Here is an 18141-nt window from a genome sequence, read left to right on the forward strand (position 1 = left end):
GCGCCACCCAGCCGCCCCAAGAGTTTCATCTTTAATGTAAACGGCAGACTCCAAATTTTACTTTGAAAGAGTAAAACTAATGAAAGGGTACTGCCTGTTAAAATGTGCTGCAGTAAACCAAGGAGAAACATATCCTTGCAAAATAATTTTTTAAAGTGTACTTAATTTAGAGAGAGAGTGTGCATGAGTGGGGAGGAGCAGAGAGAGAGAGAGAATCCCAAGCAGGCTCTGCACTGTCAGCACAGAGCCCAATGTGGGGCTTGAACTCACAGACTGTGAGATCATGACCTGAGCCGAAACTAAGAGTCAGATGCTTAACTGACTGAGCCGCCCAGGCACCCCCTCCTTGCAAAATAATTTAATTCATTCTCTGATGTTTTGTGTGTGCATGATCTCCAAAGCTATATTTTCATAATTATATTCACCAGATAAATATTACTATGACTTGAAGGGCTGCGGAGTATAAATTTCCAAACCAGTACTGTGTCTTTCTGTAACTGGGAACTTTCTATAACTGGGAATAACCTTTGGTTATTTTAGTAGTAAATTACGCATTCAGGGTTTGTGTGCATTCGAGGGGTGGGGAAGAACATGCCAGGTCACATAGTAGGCTTGTATAAAATATTTAGACTTTAATAGAAAGAAAAACCAAACTTTATTGAGTTAAGCATGAGTGAGAACACCCTGCTGTTGGAATGATTGATGGTTTTCTCGTCACATGTAACAGACTAACATAATTTCACAAAACCTTTGCTTACCACTTAGAAATTATCCAAAATTTTTGCAGTAAAGACAGCAGCATATGCTCCCTGAGCAAAACATTGCCTCATTCTTTACCTCTTCCCCCCCCCCTCCTTTCTTCTTTTTGATTTTGGAGGGTTTTTTAAATGATTTTGTGTCTTTCTATAAGAATACAATGTGATACGTGTTTTTAGTCATTCAATATTTTATAGGAAGAAAACTATACATAATGGAAAATGCATTAGAATAGAAGTTGGAAACTAGAATGATTGGCCCCTTCCTTTCTCTTTTCTTCCTCCTTCATCACACAAATATTTATTTTCAGCACTGCTATGTGTGAAATACAATGCCAAGAGTGGTGAGAGAGAATGAGAAAATTTCATTACTTCATTTATTCAACATATAGTCTCCTGAGTGCTTGCTGTGTGCTAGTCGTTGGTAATTTATCATTGAACAAGACAGGGTAAGTTCCTGCCGTAATGGAAACTTCTATTCCAGGTCTGCAATCAGATAATAAAGTAATTATGTAAGGAGGACTAAACCACGGTAACAGAGGGGCAGGGGGGCAGTGATGGGACAGAACAAGTGATAGAGAGTACCTGGAGGGTGACATCTGTGGATAGAGTGGTCAGGAAATGCCTCCGTGAGGATACGAAGTCCCGACAAATGAGAATGGACCAGCCGAGCAAAGATCTGGGAGAAGGGTATTCAGAGCAGAAGGCAGCAGCCTGTGGAAAAGCCTGGATGTAGGAAGACCCTTGTGCTGATAAAGATCAGAACAGAGGCCAGTGTGGCTGCAGAGAATGGTGTGGGGGCAGGTGGGCGAGGTAGGAAGGAGATCAATCATGGGGGCTCTTGAAAGCTTTGGTAAGTGGGTTTGGGTTTAAACCGGGGCTAATGTGGTCTGATACATCTTTTTTTTTTAATTTTTTTTTTAACATTTATTTTTGAGACAGAGACACAGCATGAACGGGGGAGGGTCAGAGAGAGAGGGAGACACAGAATCTGAAACAGGCTCCAGGCTCTGAGCAGTCAGCCCAGAGCCCGACGCAGGGCTCGAACTCACAGACCGTGAGATCATGACCTGAGCCGAAGTCGGACGCTTAACCGACTGAGCCACCCAGGCGCCCCTGATACATCTTTTTAAGAAGTACCTCACTCTGACCGATGGGTGCAGATTGAATAGGTGTTGCCTTAACAGAAGTTACCTTAGGTAAGGAAACTCAAAACATGTCTGTAATATAATACAAAGGAGGAAATGACAAATTGTGTGCGGTAAAGACCAAATTCCATTTGAGAGAGTGTAAGGCTTAGCTGGGAAGATCAGAAAGGACTAGTGGAGAGGTGTTTCAAGGTGTGAACGATTTAGACATCGAAAGAAAAGGGGGGGGGGGGAGAGTATTCCAAAAATGAGATGAAGCACCTCGAAGAGCCATTCAGGGATCTAGTGGGTAGTTCAGTCTGGTTTGAACTTAGTGGAAGGTACGTTTGGGACCAGACCAAGGAAGGCCTTGAGCTCCGGATTAAGAATGTGAACTTTGCTCTAAGTGGCAGGATGCCAGTGAAGAGGTGGATTGGAGCAGTGTGTCACCGACAGTAATTTGGAATCTGTGCATAGAATACACTGTGGAGGTCTCCACTTAACTTTGCCACTAACTAGCTGTGCAGCCTGGGGCTGAGTTTATCTAGTCTTGTCTTTACCATCTGTGAAATGAGGTTAAACGAGGTTCTCTCTACGGCCCCTGTTATTTTTAAAATACTGGGACTTTCAATATGGCAAATGTTTTTAAAGTACTGGGTGTTGAAAGTTATTCATCATTTTTACAGGAACACTGATTCAAAGGAATACATGCACCCCTATGTTTACAGCAGCATTCTTTACAATAGCCAACAGATGGAGGCCAACCATTGATAAATGGATAAAGATGTGGTGTAGATACACAATGGAGTACTATTCAGCCGTGATAATGAAATCTTGCCATTTGCAACAACACGGATGGAGCCAGAGTATTATGCTAAGCAAAACAAGTCAGAGAAACAGAAGTACCATATGATTTCACTCATATGTGGAATTAAGAAACAAAACTATGCAAAGGGGAAGAAGGAGAGAGAGAGAGAGAGAGAGAGAGAGAGAGAGAGAGAGAGAGAGACATAGACATAAAGAAAGAAACAGACTCTTCACTGCAGAGAACAACCTGATGGTTACCAGAGGGGAGGAGTGGGGGGCCTGGGGGAAATAGGTGATGGGGATTAAGGAGGGCACTTGAGGTGAGCACCGGGTGATGTCTGGTAGTGTTGAATTATCATATTGTACCCTTGAAACTAATGTGACACTGTATATTTAACTGATGGGAATCAAAATAAAAAAATGAAAAGAAATTCATTAATTCATCATTTTAATAGGTTAGTTTACGTGGAAAGACTGCAGACAGCATTATTAGATGAGATCGTGGTGGGTCCTGTTTATTGCCCTTTCCCCAGCTTTGTGTGACCTTACATTTGTTGGTCTACTTTTCTTTTTTTTTTTTTTTAATTTTTTTTTCAACGTTTTTTATTTATTTTTGGGACAGAGAGAGACAGAGCATGAACGGGGGAGGGGCAGAGAGAGAGGGAGACACAGAATCGGAAACAGGCTCCAGGCTCCGAGCCATCAGCCCAGAGCCCGACGCGGGGCTCGAACTCACGGACCGCGAGATCGTGACCTGAGCTGAAGTCGGACGCTTTAACCGACTGCGCCACCCAGGCGCCCCTGTTGGTCTACTTTTCAAACAGCAAATCTGAAGTGCTAGCCGGGCAGCAATTCCAGATACATTTTCCCCGTGCAAAATAGAAAATATCGAACATAATAATTTTTCTCTACAATAGCATTTGTTTTCCCGTTCACATTACCTGAAAGAGGGGTACATAAGACGTTAGTTAACCCAGGCACTCATGTCAGAGCCTATCATTCTGGCGTTGTTTGGGTTTACTGTTGTTCCTCCCACCGTTATTTGCACGCCGCTCACCGTGGCCCTCTCCCCCCCACCCCCCCGTGGCCCTCTCCCTACTCGGAAATGGGTAGACCGTTCTCCTACCTCCGTCCTCGTACAACAGACCAGCAAGAAGCTTCCATCTCACCCAGGTAACAATCCTTTAATTCTCTGTTCCTCTAGAAAATGCTCACCACCAGACGGACAGTACAGCATTATAAATTATTAATATCTGACTCTATCCTTATTATATTGTTCTATGAAATACTTAGCCTTTTGAATAATTATAAATATTCAACTATCTCATTAATACATGCGCGTGTTGGCCAAAGAGCTAATGTAGATTTATTTGCATCATGATTAAATAACCATGATAGCCAGCAAACGTTGCCAGGAGTTACTTAAGTTACTCTGTGGTTAATTTCTGTACCTTTAGTCACATAAGGTACTCTGCATCGTCTTTAAAATGCTGTCCTTTTCTTTTTTGCGTTGGCGAGAGAGAGAGTTCTGGATAACGGCATCCCTACTGCTCTCCTCTACTGGGCCTTGCGAGGCGAGCGCTCCCCAAATAGTAAGTCCCGTCCTACTCAGTGGTGTATAAAGACATCAGATGTTAGGGGGAAACACTGGTATACCTTAAGTGGTTATTATTTTTGATTTTGTGGAATGGTCAGTGGGATGGGTTGTGCTTGGAGGATGGTGGGAGGTTAAATTTCTCTGTTACTTCTTGTAATCATCCCCCCCAAAAACACATTTGTAATGACTTTGGGAGTGATGGCGTTTCTGACGTTCGTAGGCGTATGTAGTACAAAATGAAAGAATCCTTGGTGGTGCCGGGGGAATCTTAGCCATCACGGTGAGCTTGAATGTGGACCACCAACACTCAAATCGATGCTGGGCTACAGACCTACAAACGGTTTGCTGAACCTTTTCTACCCACTTCACGTTCGGCTTATGCCTACTTGGGCTTTTCTCATGTTTCCTCTTAACTTGCCAGTATAGTGCACATAAGAGATACGGGAACAACTTGAAGAGAAAAGATAAAGACTGTAACACATGCAGGGGATGGGGTAGTTCACATCTACTGCTTGAAAACACTCTCGCGATTCAAACAGAACTTTAAAGTTAGTTGATCTCAGGGGCGAGGCTAGTAAGCCCGCTCTTGGTCTTTAAGTAGGTTTTGCAAAAAAAAAAAAAAAAAGATTTATAATGAGGTTTTTCTTTGAATGCAATGTGGTTGGTGCATTTTCTAGTTAACAAAGTAAACTTTAAAGCAAAACGCTGGTTTCAAAGATGATGACAGGACTAATCTCTTTATGTAAACCTCGGGAGATACTTGTTTATCATAGTTAAGTTTGGGACACAAAGAGTGTTCATCCCATGAGTAATGAATGTCACTACATGTATGTCCCAAATATTTTTAAACAACTCTATCTGCTTAACCTCATTACATTAAAAATTTCAATAAAATGTATATGTATACATCTGTATTCCATATATATTTTTTTCCATGTATATGAAAAAGTTGTTACAGCTTACAATCAAACTTATTAGCCGTAAGCATTTAATGGCCTGATATTTTCTTGTACCATTTTGATTATGTTTCATATCCTGGTACATGCCTCTAATCTGATCTCAGATCCTTTAGTTTTTTTTTAATTAACTCCTACAACATATCACTCTGTTAATTTTTGGTGTGTATTCATATTTATAGCTTCATCAGTGCATTTTGTTCATGTGAAAGTGGTAGTGTTTTCAAACTGTTCAAGGATTCCGTTGCAAGTTGTGAAACATGTTAGTAAAAATGGCGTTTCGTTTTTTTCCCTATTCTTTTCTTTTAGAGGTGAATTATATTCAGTTGATTATAAGAAGTCTCAGGGGAGTGCTTTTTGGTAGCTTTAAATTGTTTCCCATAGATTTTAATGTGGGGACACCTACAGAATCCACTTTGGACACGGGGAAGGTTGCAGTGGTATTGCATTACGCTGTCAGCAGGTGTTGCCTTGGACATTGGTGTAAGGCGAGAAGGAAGGGATCGGGGTGCGGAACAGTAATTGGAAAGAGAGAAATAAATCCTTCCCTTTCAGTTGCTTCACTGATTCCCAATGTTCCAGGTAAAGTGCACCTGCTGAGTGGCTGAGGAGAACAGGTAGATGCTAGCATTCCATTAATTTCAGAGGAACGTCAATGGACTGCACTTACTCAGCGGGCGGGATGTGCTGAAGGAAGATGGACGGAGGGCAGAGAATAGAGCAGAAAAGGGGTGTCGCGGGTAGCACGGTTCTCAAAACAAGGGGCAGTACGAGTAGGATGTATCCTCATCAGCTTATGTTTCCAGCGATTCTCCTGGTATTCCTAATAGCACTACGGATTTTTGTAGTATTCGAAGCCACGTTAAAATTATGACAGCCTATGTTCAAATTGTGCGCTGCGGTGCAGTAATAGAAAGCTAACGTTTCCTGAACTAATTTGAAAATCTAGCAGGCTGAGAAGTTACCCTGATAAAGAACCCGGTTTTGATGACAATAATGAGATATACGGTGTGATGTCAAAAACTGTCTTGTAGTTGACACAACAATCCGTAATTTATGGATTGCCTTAAAAATTAAAAGACAAAGTCAATTATAACTAATTATAATGCTGCATTTACTTCAGAAGTTATTATATCCTTTGGGATAAAGGAAGTAATATTCCTGTCAGTCAGGAATCTTTAGCTATAGCTTCCTGGTTCTATCTTAAGAATTCTTCAGTTTCGTTTCATGAGAACCCTAAGCCACCGAAAGCCTGAAACCCCGCTATTTTTAGAAATAAGTGTAGTAGCTTCTGTACAGTCTTTGCGCATTTGTTCCTATTCCGGAACTTCTTAACTGTGCCAGATCTTCAGAGAGGTTCCTGGAAGTTTTCACGGCGACTGGCGGCTGAATCCGTCAGAGACGAATTTTAAACCATGCGGGAGAAAATAATAATAATCTGAGTTACCGCATCAGAATTTCATTGTTATTCCTACTCGTGTTGGTTTCCAATATTCAGCAGAAATTAACAGTCCAAACTACGGCATATTTGTTAAATCTTTGTTTCACGGTGGTCACCTTTTTTTTTTTTTTTTTTACAGACAAAATCCAAATTATCTGCAAATAATAATGTGCATATATTAGCATCTCCTAAAGAGGTAAAGGGGAGTAGTTTATATTTTCCTATAATTTTAGGTCATAAGGAGAGGAGATCTGCATTCTTCCTTTTTTTTTTTTTTTTAATGCTTATTTATTTCTAAGCGAGAGAGAGCACGGGAGGGGCAGAGAGAAGGGGACAGAGGATCCGAAGCAGGCTCCGTGCTGGCAGCAGAGAGCCCGATGAGGGGCTCAGACTCACAAACCGTGAGATCATGACCTGAGTCTAAAGTCGGACGCTTAACCGACTGAGCCAGCCAGGTGCCCCTGCGTTCTTCCTTCTTCTGAGAACGTGAGTTATTAGAAGAAAAGAAAAACTCATCCTTGTATAAACTTCCTAGAAAATTTAATGACTTTACAAATTAATAGCTGCATATCAAGTTATTGGTGAGGCCTTCTTCTGGATACGCTTTGATCACGAAGCAGTTTGCGAGTGTAAGTGAAGTACATGTGTTTTATGTTGTGGAATCAGCCGTGTAGCATAGACTTCTTTCCTTACCTAGGGAAAGGACAAAAAGAACATTCTGGAACAACATTCAGGGATGTGTATCCAGAGAGGACACACTATGACATACTAGTTATTTGACTAATATGATAAGTTGTGATCCTTTTTATATATTTAAGATTTCATTTTGTTGGAAAGCTTTCCAAGGGTGACCTAGGACATGTGCCAATGACGAAAGCCTCTTGTAACAATTCAGAGCATGCTGTGTGCGTTATGAAATGGGATTGTAAAAATCCTCTCCAAAATGGCATCTGAAATAGCATTAAAGCACAGTTTCCTTTGATAAGGCTTTAAGACCCTCCTACGAAAAGTGATACTACTCTGAGTGACACTGTGTCAGCATTATGCGATGTTGTGTTGCTCAGAACCGACATTAATCCATTAAGGGTGCGAGGGTCATTTATTTTCCTCATGAAGTCATTAAATACCACTATTGATTTCTTTTCAGTCAGTCAGATTGTACCTTCGTTTTATGATCACACTATACATTAATGCTAAGTGTTGATTTTATGCGCTTTAAATAATGGATCCTATCTTATTTAAAATTAAAGTTTAAAATGAAGTTAAAAAACAGCAGTTGGGAAAATGGTTCCCAACCGTTGTATAATTGGTTCACTAACCAAGATCACGTTTACTAGAATTAGAAAAGTGATGTTGATGTTTAAAAATGTATAACTTGCCCATCTCCTGTGTATTGTTTTCTAAATAGTTGAGAGATGACTTTTAATTCATCTTTAGTAAAGTAAAATGAACAAAACTGGAAATGTGGGTCTTTATAACACCCTTTTCCCGCTGCCACTCTTGTAACTAAATATACCACTCTCTGCTGCTTTGCGGATGGGTCCGTTGCGCATTTACTGTCCAATTCCCTCCTTTTTGCCACGTAAACAAAAACAAAGAGTAAATACTCAGATTTACTGGATTTACCGGAACCAGATTCCTGGTCCTTTGGAGTATGGAGCAGGAAAATGGGGGAGGAAAATGAAAAACAAAAAAATCAGTGTAGGATATTCTGTTCTGGAAACACAGATGGATAGTACTCCGTGATTTTGGTTACAGAACTCCTTTTATGATATAAGTTGTTCATTTCACTGGAACGATGGGGAATGGCTGCTTCTTTCCCCTCCCTGGAAATAACCGTGTTTCTCAAAAGAAATGGCAATGGAGAGAATTCCATTCTTTCTGATTTCTGTCATTCTCTTAAGACCAGTAATTTTTTTCCCTTAAATACAAATACGTTATATCTCGTGTTGTTACTTGAAGGCGTACTTGAGTAGTACCAGGAACTCTGTAGGGTTCCTATTCTGGCCGCGTTTTGACTACTTCTCTTCCCTGTCCTTTTGGAACATGACATCAAGATTCGTGGTCGAGACAGAGGCGAGGTGATGTTTATTTATTAGATCCCCGCTCTCCCAGGCAGTACTCCTGAAGGTCTCCAGTCTCCAGTGCAGGAGAAGCGAGTGGTACCACGGCTGTTACAAGAGCATCTTTGGAAAAGCTGTGCGCTCAGCACCTTTTCTCGTAGGCTTCTTGCCTGGCTCATTGACGGAAACCTGAGCGGAGCTGTGATATTAATGAATTATGACGAGCCCTTTGCCTGCCAGGCGGAGGTTCCCGCCTCCCTCCTTTAAGACAGAAACTTAATGGAAGCTGCTCCGATGGGCAGGCTCTCTGATGATACCCCTTAAGTGCTCATCCCCTTTTCTGATGTGAATATTCAGAGAGCCACAGAAGCTTCAAGTGGCAGCGTTTAATATCGTCTTTCTCATAATGCCTGAATAATTTTCCGGAGACTGATCGCTGCAGCTGCTGTGAACATGGTTATTTGTTTAGTTTTCACCTTGGTCCTGGTGGAATGCTGACCCAGCTAATCTTCAGGACTCACGGGGAAAACGGTTTCATATTCATAGCTCTTGTCTGTTCTTCCAAAAAAACACAAAACTGAAGCGTGTGATCAGCCACTTTCGTAATAGAGACATAAGGAGAACTGGTTCTTTGGTGAGAAAAAAAAAAAAAAAGACGGTTAATGAAGAATTTGGTGAAACATGAAGACGATCTTGCATATTTTTAATGGATGTTTGTGACAAGGAAGGAGAAAGCTTAGGCTGTCGTGGTGAGTTATAGAATGTTTTTTGAGATTTCCCTCTGGTCGTGTTGCTCATTATTTCAAACAGCCTGGCTCTTAAGCTACTGTAGATTTCGTTTTAAGTGTATTGGCCTTCATTTGCTGAAATGCTTCAAGTTCACAGCACTAAAGTCATTTTGAAAACGGGATGTAATTACAAAGGTATCTTATGCTTACCAACAGCTTTTTTGGATCAATTTAATTATCATTACTTGTGGATACTGTAAATTGAATATCCCTTCCCTAATTACATTAAACTCAGGGGTTAGCTGCTTAAACATCTAAATGAGAAAAGTTCATCCTTTGCTATAAATAGGAGAATTGTTCTCTTATTTAGACTGACCTTAGAAGCTAAGCATTTTACATGATATTGTCAGGTGAGCATTATAAAGACAGTCTGTAATGAGATCTGTAATGAGGAACTAAGGTATAATGGCCCTTTGGAAAAGTTAATTTATTCCGCATTTTCTTATAGCATGATGGAATTAAAGTTTGTGGGTAGGTCCAGACCCCTTTTTTAAAGGGGCCGGTCACACGGTTCTTGGTTTATCCGTATTCTGCCGGTACTCTGAAGTGGTTTAATATTACTCTTCTAGCATAATGGAAGTCACAATAAAAGTAGTGAATTAGTCTTGCCCTTTTAAACAGAGCTAATTTATTTAGAGACTAGCAATGCTATTTGCCTACCTTCCCTCTCCCTCCCACCCCCTTTTACACAAATGATATACAGGAGTTTATTCAAGCCACAGAAAGAGTGTATTTTTCTCCGAGGGAAGAAACTGCTTTTAGACATCTCTAAGCAAGAACTGTTCTTTTCCTGTTGTGGAAAATCGGCCTTTAATTAGTTGATGTGTGTGTGTCTGGCTATTTGTTGTCTGTTCAGCTCAAGTGACTTTGTGCTTTGTAAGAGATCGTTTCTGGGGAGAGATTTGATTGATTGCTGCTTGTTACAGTCATTGTAAATTTTAGTGCACACATAGCTACTTGCTTTTATTTACTTTGTTTCCTTCCTCAGTGGTAGCTTCATTAAAAATCTGTCTAGTACAGTTGAAACTCTTGAAAATGTAAGCGTGACTACTTGTTTTCACAGAACAGTGCCTGCTGAGTGTGCTTTATGATTTATCATTAAACTTGTAAGATAGGACGAACCCAGGCTAAATGTGTTAGGATCGGAAGCCATTCTGGGATAAGGTAACAAGAGGAGGTTTTCATTATGCAAACAGGTAGCTAAAATCATTAATTGGTAATGGCTAATTTTGAGTCTTGGATCAAAACACATCCTGGTTTCTGGATTTTCCACTGAAGAACATTGTAGAGTACAACAGAATCAAGAAAAAATGTAGACTGACTAACGTTTGAGAATGAACAAGTGGTTTTGAACTCCGGGTTTTCGAAAAGGAATTACGTGTTATATTAAGGTATAGAGGGAGTGGTGTGTTTACAGCTATTTTAAAATACTTTCAACCGTATTAAATTCTAGAATTAGTTTTGCTGGGATACTAAATAACAAAATGAAAGTTCTTTGGATTTAGGGGTGTCTTTTAATATCTTTTTCAAACTCGTTTCTTAAAAATACAGTCTCACTCAGTTTAGTAGTTCAAGGTATGAAATTGAATGTTCGTACAAGTGGCAATTTTCCTGATCAATTCAAAACAGGCACTGAACGCTAGAATTGCATTTCTGATATTAGAGGACTGACCATAGGCAACCTAACTTTAAAAAAAGAAACAGGCAGCAGTTTTATGCATCTGATACAATTAGGCACAGTGACTAGTTGTGTCCAGTCCATTAGAAGGTAAGTGTTCTTCTTCATAAAAAGCAATCAGAGGTAGGCATTCAAACATAGATGTGTGTTGGGGCACCTGGGTGGCTCAGTCGGTTGAGCGTCCGGCTCCGGCTCAGGTCACGATCTCCAGGTCCGTGGGTTCGAGCCCCGCGTCGGGCTCTGTGCTGACCGCTCAGAGCCTGGAGCCTGTTTCGGCTTCTGTGTCTCCCTCTCTTTCTGACCCTCCCCTGTTCATGCTCTGTCTCTCTGTGTCTCAAAAATAAATAAACGTTAAAAAAAAAAATTAAAAATAAATAAATAAACATAGATGTGTATAGATATGGTAGGAATTTCAAAGAGCCCTGCCCATTTAACTGTTCCAGAAAGGGAATACTGTAAGATACAGTAAGATACTGTCAGTAGTCAAGTGGATGAAAACTCAGGCCCGGTAAATGAAGGCGTGTGTGTGTGTGTGTGTGTGTGTGTGTGTGTTGTTTTGTTTCCTTTGGATGGTTTTTATCTTCATGAGTACATGACAGCTCATAGTCACAAGAGTTGAGGTTCCCAGTGCAGCATTTGTGGGACCAAAGTGTATCTAAGCCATAGGCTTCTTCGAAGGGAGGGGCTGCCTCAAGTAATCTCCTTGTGTGATGTCTGCTAAAGCTCCAGGATGTGAGTGCTTTTGATGTTGGTGATGATAATCGACACACATTAAATTTAGCTCAGAAATTGAGGGCTATTAGCCAAACTGTTCCTCATCATTTATCCTCACTTCTTGAGAAATTTTTATACATTGTGGAGTATTTATGTTGCCCTGTGCCCAGTTAATGGTGTCACGGTCCTTTCTGATCACTCTGTGTTTCACTGAGATGGTACCAAGTCGGGTGATACCTCGCTAAAACTTCCCTCCTGTTAGCTTTTTCAGTGGCTGCCTAGACAACTGTCAAACTCTATTAAAAATTATTTTCTCAGAAATTTGTTAAAAGACATGCTAAAAATTCTAGATTGCAGTACAGTGCACAAGATGGTTTATAAAGCAACTTCTGGGGCGCCTGGGTGGCTCAGTCGGTTGGGTGTCCGACTTCAGCTCAGGTCATGATCTCGCGGTTCGTGGGTTCGAGCCCCGCGTCGGGCTCTGGGCTGACAGCTCGGAGCCTGGAGCCTGTTTCGGATTCTGTGTCTCCCTCTCTCTGACCCTCCCCTGCTCATGCTCTGTCTCAAAAATAAATAAATGTTAAAAAAAAAATTTTTTTTAATAAAATAAAAAAATAAAGCAACATCTGTATGAACTTCTCCATAGGCAAGTTTCCTCAGAGAGCTAAGGAGTCTTGTCTTCAGTAATAGTAAGCATTTACTAGAAATGGAGGTGCTTTGTAGGATGGTTCTTATGGAAGATTGAAAATAGGAGTATAGAGTTTTTACTTTGGACACAAGTGTCCATAAATGTGATAGGAGCATGAAACTACTTGACTTGGAAGTGAAACCACTTGTCTGGCAATGAAGTTTATAGAGGACCGAGGCTATTGAAAGTAGGATGATCTGCGGTGGCTCAGTCCGTTAAGTGTCTGACTCAGGTTCAGGTCACGATCTCGCGGTCCGTGAGTTCGAGCCCCGCGTCGGGCTCTGGGCTGACAGCTCAGAGCCTGGAGCCTGCTTCGGATTCTGTGTCTCCCTCTCTCTCTGCCCCTCCACCACTCGTGCCCTCTCTCTCTCTTTCTGTCTTTGTCTCCGTCTCTCTCTCTCTCAAAAATAAATCAACATTAAAATTTTTTTTTTAATTTTCAAATAAAGCAGGGTGATCTGGGGCACCTGGGTGGTTCCATCAGTTAAACATCCGACTCTTGATTTTAGCTCAGGTCATGATCTCTGGTTCGTGGGTTTGAGCCCCAAGCTGGGCTCTGCGCCGAACAGTACAGAGACTGCTTGGGAGTCTCTCTCTCTCTCTCTCTCTCTCTCTCTCGCTCTCTCTCTCTCTCCCCCAGCCATGTTCGCTCTCTCTCTCTCTCAAAATAATAAACTTTAAAAAAAGAAGAAAGTAGGATGATCTGAAGAGTGCCATTTAAATTTGAAGGTAAAAGAATTCCATCTTAATGTCTAGGGTAGTAGGAATGAACATAAATTAGAGCCTCGGTTGGAAAAAAAAATACGGTGAAAAAAAGTACCATGACATTTAATTTTCACAGTTCCTCTCTGAGGTAGTGGTCCCACTTCTCAGATGGCACAACTGAGTCTCAGAAGTTAAGACAAATCCTTTTCCCAGCATCACAGAACTAGTCCAAGTATCTAGTATTTGAACTGTTATCACTCCAAAGTCCTTCAAAGAAAAGCCGGCTGCCACACTCCGTGGCCCATGGATTTGGTGTCGGTATAAACACAGAGAAGGAATATTTAAGGAAGGAAGGTCTTTCCCCTCCTGTCTCCTCTCCCATTTCTTCTCTCTTCGTTCCCCTCCTCACCGCCCATTGCCGTGCTCTTCTCCCATCCTTGTCATTACTTGCTCCAAAGTCATTACAAATAAATACGTCTAAGGACACGGGGTGTTTGGACAGCTTCTTGAGCCTCCACTGTGAAGAAGTTCTAGAACTCTCACTGCTCACAGCCCCTAGGAGCTGAGAAAAATAGGCAGCTGGTGACAGGAGATGCAGTTTATGCAGGTTCTGACTGGCAATTGTATAAACCCAACTATAGGCTAGATTCCCAGCTACTAAAATCTCTACCCCCCCGTCTCCCAGGATACATTACTTTCTTCTTTAAAACTTTTATAGACTATCCTGCTGGATTCATAAACCCTGGGTAGCAAATGTCATGCTCAAGTATCTGTGTATTTTTAAGGGGAATCTTAGAAAAACTTCTTCCAACGTGTACCTCTTTAAATAATAACAGAGCCAGAATCCAAAAGAGTGAAAAGCAGTTTTTAAGTAAGGCACTTATGGTTTACATAACCATCAAAATATTGTTCCTTGGTGTCAGAAGTTCTGGTCTATGTCTGAAGGTGCTTCAAGAAGAAACATGGAATCCAGGAAATAAATACTCAAGTAGCTGAGATGTAATAAGCCTGGATGAATACCTAGAGTGTATCAGTGAATTATTGAATTATTATAAATACTGGGAAAATATCATGTCCTGAAGACCATCTTCAAAAGCATTTATTGTCAGCTGTATTGAACGTTAAAGATGATTCTTACGTGATTATAACTTACTTTTGTCTTACTTGTACTGTAAACCAGGCATGCATTATAATGACCCTTCCTCCCCCATAATCCATTTCTCCTGTGTTTGTTTACACAGAGGCCAAGGAATAAGCTAGTACAGCTTTAACTAACTCTGGGGGTGCCAGTCCCAACAGTTGTTTTCAAGTTTTACTCCTGAAGCTAGTTTTACAGTCTACTTCTTTTTTTTTTTTTTTTTTTTTTTCCTTTCCGGTTCCCAAATCATAGCTTCTATTGAAAATCTTGTGCCTGGTAGGTTTGCCGACTAGGAAACACGGGGACATCAAATGGCAGAGGAGTGATTGTGATTGACTGCTGTTATCTTCCTGCTGCCTTAGTACAGACACATCAGCAGATCTGAGTTAATATAGCACCCATATGCGATCATGTGTTTTCCTTACTAATCGTCAATGGCACCTACCTCCACACTATTCAGAATAGCTTTACGTACTGACAAGAAAGCATTAAATTTTCATCACAGACTGAATGTGAAAAAGAAGCTTTAGAGAGATGCAGGAATGAGTTAATTCTTTACAAATATGACATAGGTTTGGTATTCTTAATATATAAAGAGTTGTTACAAATCAATAAAAAAGAGACACCATAGAAAAATGGAAAATTTATAAAAAGGTGGCAAAGATAGCTAAGAACCATAAAAAAGATGACCAGCATTATTAATGATCAATTAAATTGGAATAGAATAGCAGTGAAATATCATATTTCATTTCTCACATTGGCAAAGATTTTAAAAGCTTACTAATGTTAACTGTCATACATTTCTGGTGGGAAGATTTACTGGTAAACAGTTAAGGAATACGGCTTAGAAATATATGTTTTAAATTTTTGAAAGTAGATATCATTTGGTTTAGAAATTTATATTTGAAATTCTAAGGAAAGAATTTGGAAGATGTGTGTGTGTGTGTGTGTGCGCGCGCACAAGAACATTTATCAGTGCTATTTGTAATGTCAAAAAAACTTTCAGTGGCCAGCAATAGGGGATTGTTTGAAGTACATATTTGGACGTCACCTAATCTTGGAAAGTACTGATTTAGAGCTATATGATCTGTAATAATTATTGATAGAATGTATGATAGCCAAATTAGAAAAATAGGTTGTAGCAGAATACATGTTCCTATTTAACATATATGCAGTGTATATTTGGGAGAATTCCGGAAGAGTGTACTCAAAGTTATAACCATATATATTTTCTGGATGGAGAGAGTTAGAGGAAGGTTTTAGCTGTTTCTTTTGTCTTTTGATTTCTCTGACCCTTCCAACTCTTTTAGGATGACCAGCGTGTAGTGTTTATAAATGTAGAAAGTGAAGAGAAAGCTATGCAACGCTGATAATCAGGTGATTTAATCGCTTATCACCTCCAGAAAGCTCTGCCAAGCAAATATTTGTCTTGCTTGGGTAGTAAGAGGCAAAGAGTACAGACCTATTTAGCACAGTAGTGGTACCCCATGCTACCACCAGCCATACTGATAATCAAGATGAAACAAATCAATATCAAGGCAATAAAAACATGGAAAGAGGCGATAGAAAGACCCAGTTCGAAAGAGATATTGAGAGTGCAAAAATAAAGTTATATTGAAAAGTCAAGGATCTTTACTGAAGACTATATCACATATAATTAACCTTTGCAATTTATCTTATTATAGGACACTGTAGTTAGAGTAACAGGTCTACCCAGACCTTATAAATATCTAGAAGGTAACGTTAGTAGAGGGGCTTTTACAGAATAAGTTGAATTATATTTTAGATTCTTTGTTTTTTCATAAATGGTTTTTTCATAAAAATAATTTAGGTCTATAGTTAAAAATTCAATGACCCTGGAAGATCTGTCATTTCCATATCCAGAAGCAGGGGCTCTTAACACTTTGGCTGTTTGTTCAGTGATTAGATCCATGTTGCTAGATAATATGCCATTATTTCTTAATTTATCCATTTTAGATATTATCTGTTCACATCTTATGACATGAGGATGCGTCTCTCTTGTGGTTCTTCACTTACTTTTTCTCCGTTCTTCCAGTATAGTTATAGGACTACTTAAATGTAGTCATTAAGTATGTGTTAATTTAGAACTGTAGATTCTAAATTGAGAACCGTAGATTCTATTCTGATTATATGTATTCTCCTGTGTGGCTCTTGGTTGTTGTTGTTTTTTGTGTTGTTTTGTTTTTGTTTTTGTTTTGTTTTTGCCTTTTACTAGAGTATATTCTCAAAGTCCTAAGATTCAGTATCGGGAAGTAAATTTCCTGCATTTGTACATTTCTGAACATGTCCTTTTTCTCTGCCTTCACATGTGTTTGATAGCTTGTGAAGACTTTTCAGTTGAAAAGTATTTGCTCTCAGAATTGGGACGGCATTGCCATCCTGCTATTTCTGTTGAGACCTTCAAGACCATTCTCGTTCTTCTTTGACCAGAATCGGTTCAACCCCACCCCATACCCCATAGAAGCTTTTAGGGTGGTAACTTTTTAGGATGGGTGGCGCTTACAGTATTGTGTGTGTGTGTGTGTGTGTGTGTGTGTGTGTGTGTGTGTGTGTTTCATTCATTGTGTTTGTTATTCCATGGGCCCTTTAAATTTGGAGACTCCGTTATGAGGATTTGTGTTAGGGTATTTCTTTGATAATTTCAATTTTCTCTTCATAGTCCTCCTTTTGAGGGGCTGTAGAAACCCCCTTTGTTGATTTTCCAGTTTTCTTCTCTCTTCTTTCACATTTTTCCCATCAGATTTTTTCTTCTGCGTTCTCAGAGCGATCTCTTTTGCTTTTAATTTAATTGATTTCTCTCTACTTCTAATCCTTCTATTGAATTTTCTCTGACTTTGACAAAATGCTTTTAATTTCCAAGAATTCTTTCATACATGTTGCTTATTTATCATAGCATACTGGTTATGTATTTGGATATAAGTGTTGTCTTAATTCTTTGAATGTTAAAATGTTTGGTTGTTCATTTTAATTTTTTCTGTCCCCTGCATTGTCCGTTTATTTTGACCTCTTTTGTTCATGTTAGGATTTTTTTAGGTGATCTTCGGTTATTCTTATGGGTCGTGAGGTACTAAAGATACGCAGAAGGCTCTGTGGGCTGGTGTTACGCATAGAATGTTTCTGTCCCCTCCAGATTCATTTGTTGAAATCCTCCCCCTCAATCTGATGATATTTGAAGGTGAGACTTTGGGGAGGGAATTAGGGTTAGAGAAGGTTGTGAGTGTGGAGTCCTCATGACGGGTTTAGTGCCCTTCTAAAAAAAAAAAAAAAAAAAAAAAAGGAAGATCCGGGACACCTGGGTGGCTCGGTCGGTTAAGTGGCTGACTATTTTGGCTCAGGTCATCTCAACAATTCATGAGATCAAGCCCCATGTGGATGTCTATGCTGATAACACAGAGCCTGCTTGGGTCTCTCTCTCTCTCTCTCTCTCTCTCTCTCTCTGTCCCTCCCCTGTCTCTTTTTCTCTCTCTCAAAAATAAATAAAAACCCGAGAAGAGGAAAAGCCAAGGGATCTCTTTGTCCGTCCACCTCCATTTGAGAAAACAGTGAGAACACAGCCATGTGCAAAACAGGAAGTAGGCTCTCATCAGACACTTGGATCTTGGACTTCAGTCCTCCAGGACTCTAAGGAGCACATTTCTGTTGTGTAAGCCCCTCAGTCTATGG

General features: G+C 40.1%; 1 protein-coding gene across 19 annotated transcripts in view; it reads left to right on the forward strand.

Annotated features, from left to right (window-relative positions):
• TENM3 (teneurin transmembrane protein 3) overlaps nt 1-18141 on the forward strand; it is a 1270502-nt gene that overhangs the window by 970127 nt on the left and 282234 nt on the right. Inside the window, exon 1 of one of the 19 annotated variants that reach the window (XM_053900824.1) lies at nt 9473-9495. The exons of the other annotated variants lie outside the window; for them this stretch is intronic. The gene's annotated coding sequence lies outside the window, so the exon portion shown is untranslated. Of the gene's footprint in view, nt 1-9472; nt 9496-18141 lie in introns of those variants that run through there. 19 annotated transcript variants of the gene reach the window in all.

Source organism: Panthera pardus, unplaced genomic scaffold (assembly GCF_024362965.1).
Source record: "Panthera pardus isolate Hobbes unplaced genomic scaffold, ASM2436296v1 HiC_scaffold_13, whole genome shotgun sequence".
NCBI lineage: Eukaryota > Metazoa > Chordata > Mammalia > Carnivora > Felidae > Panthera > Panthera pardus.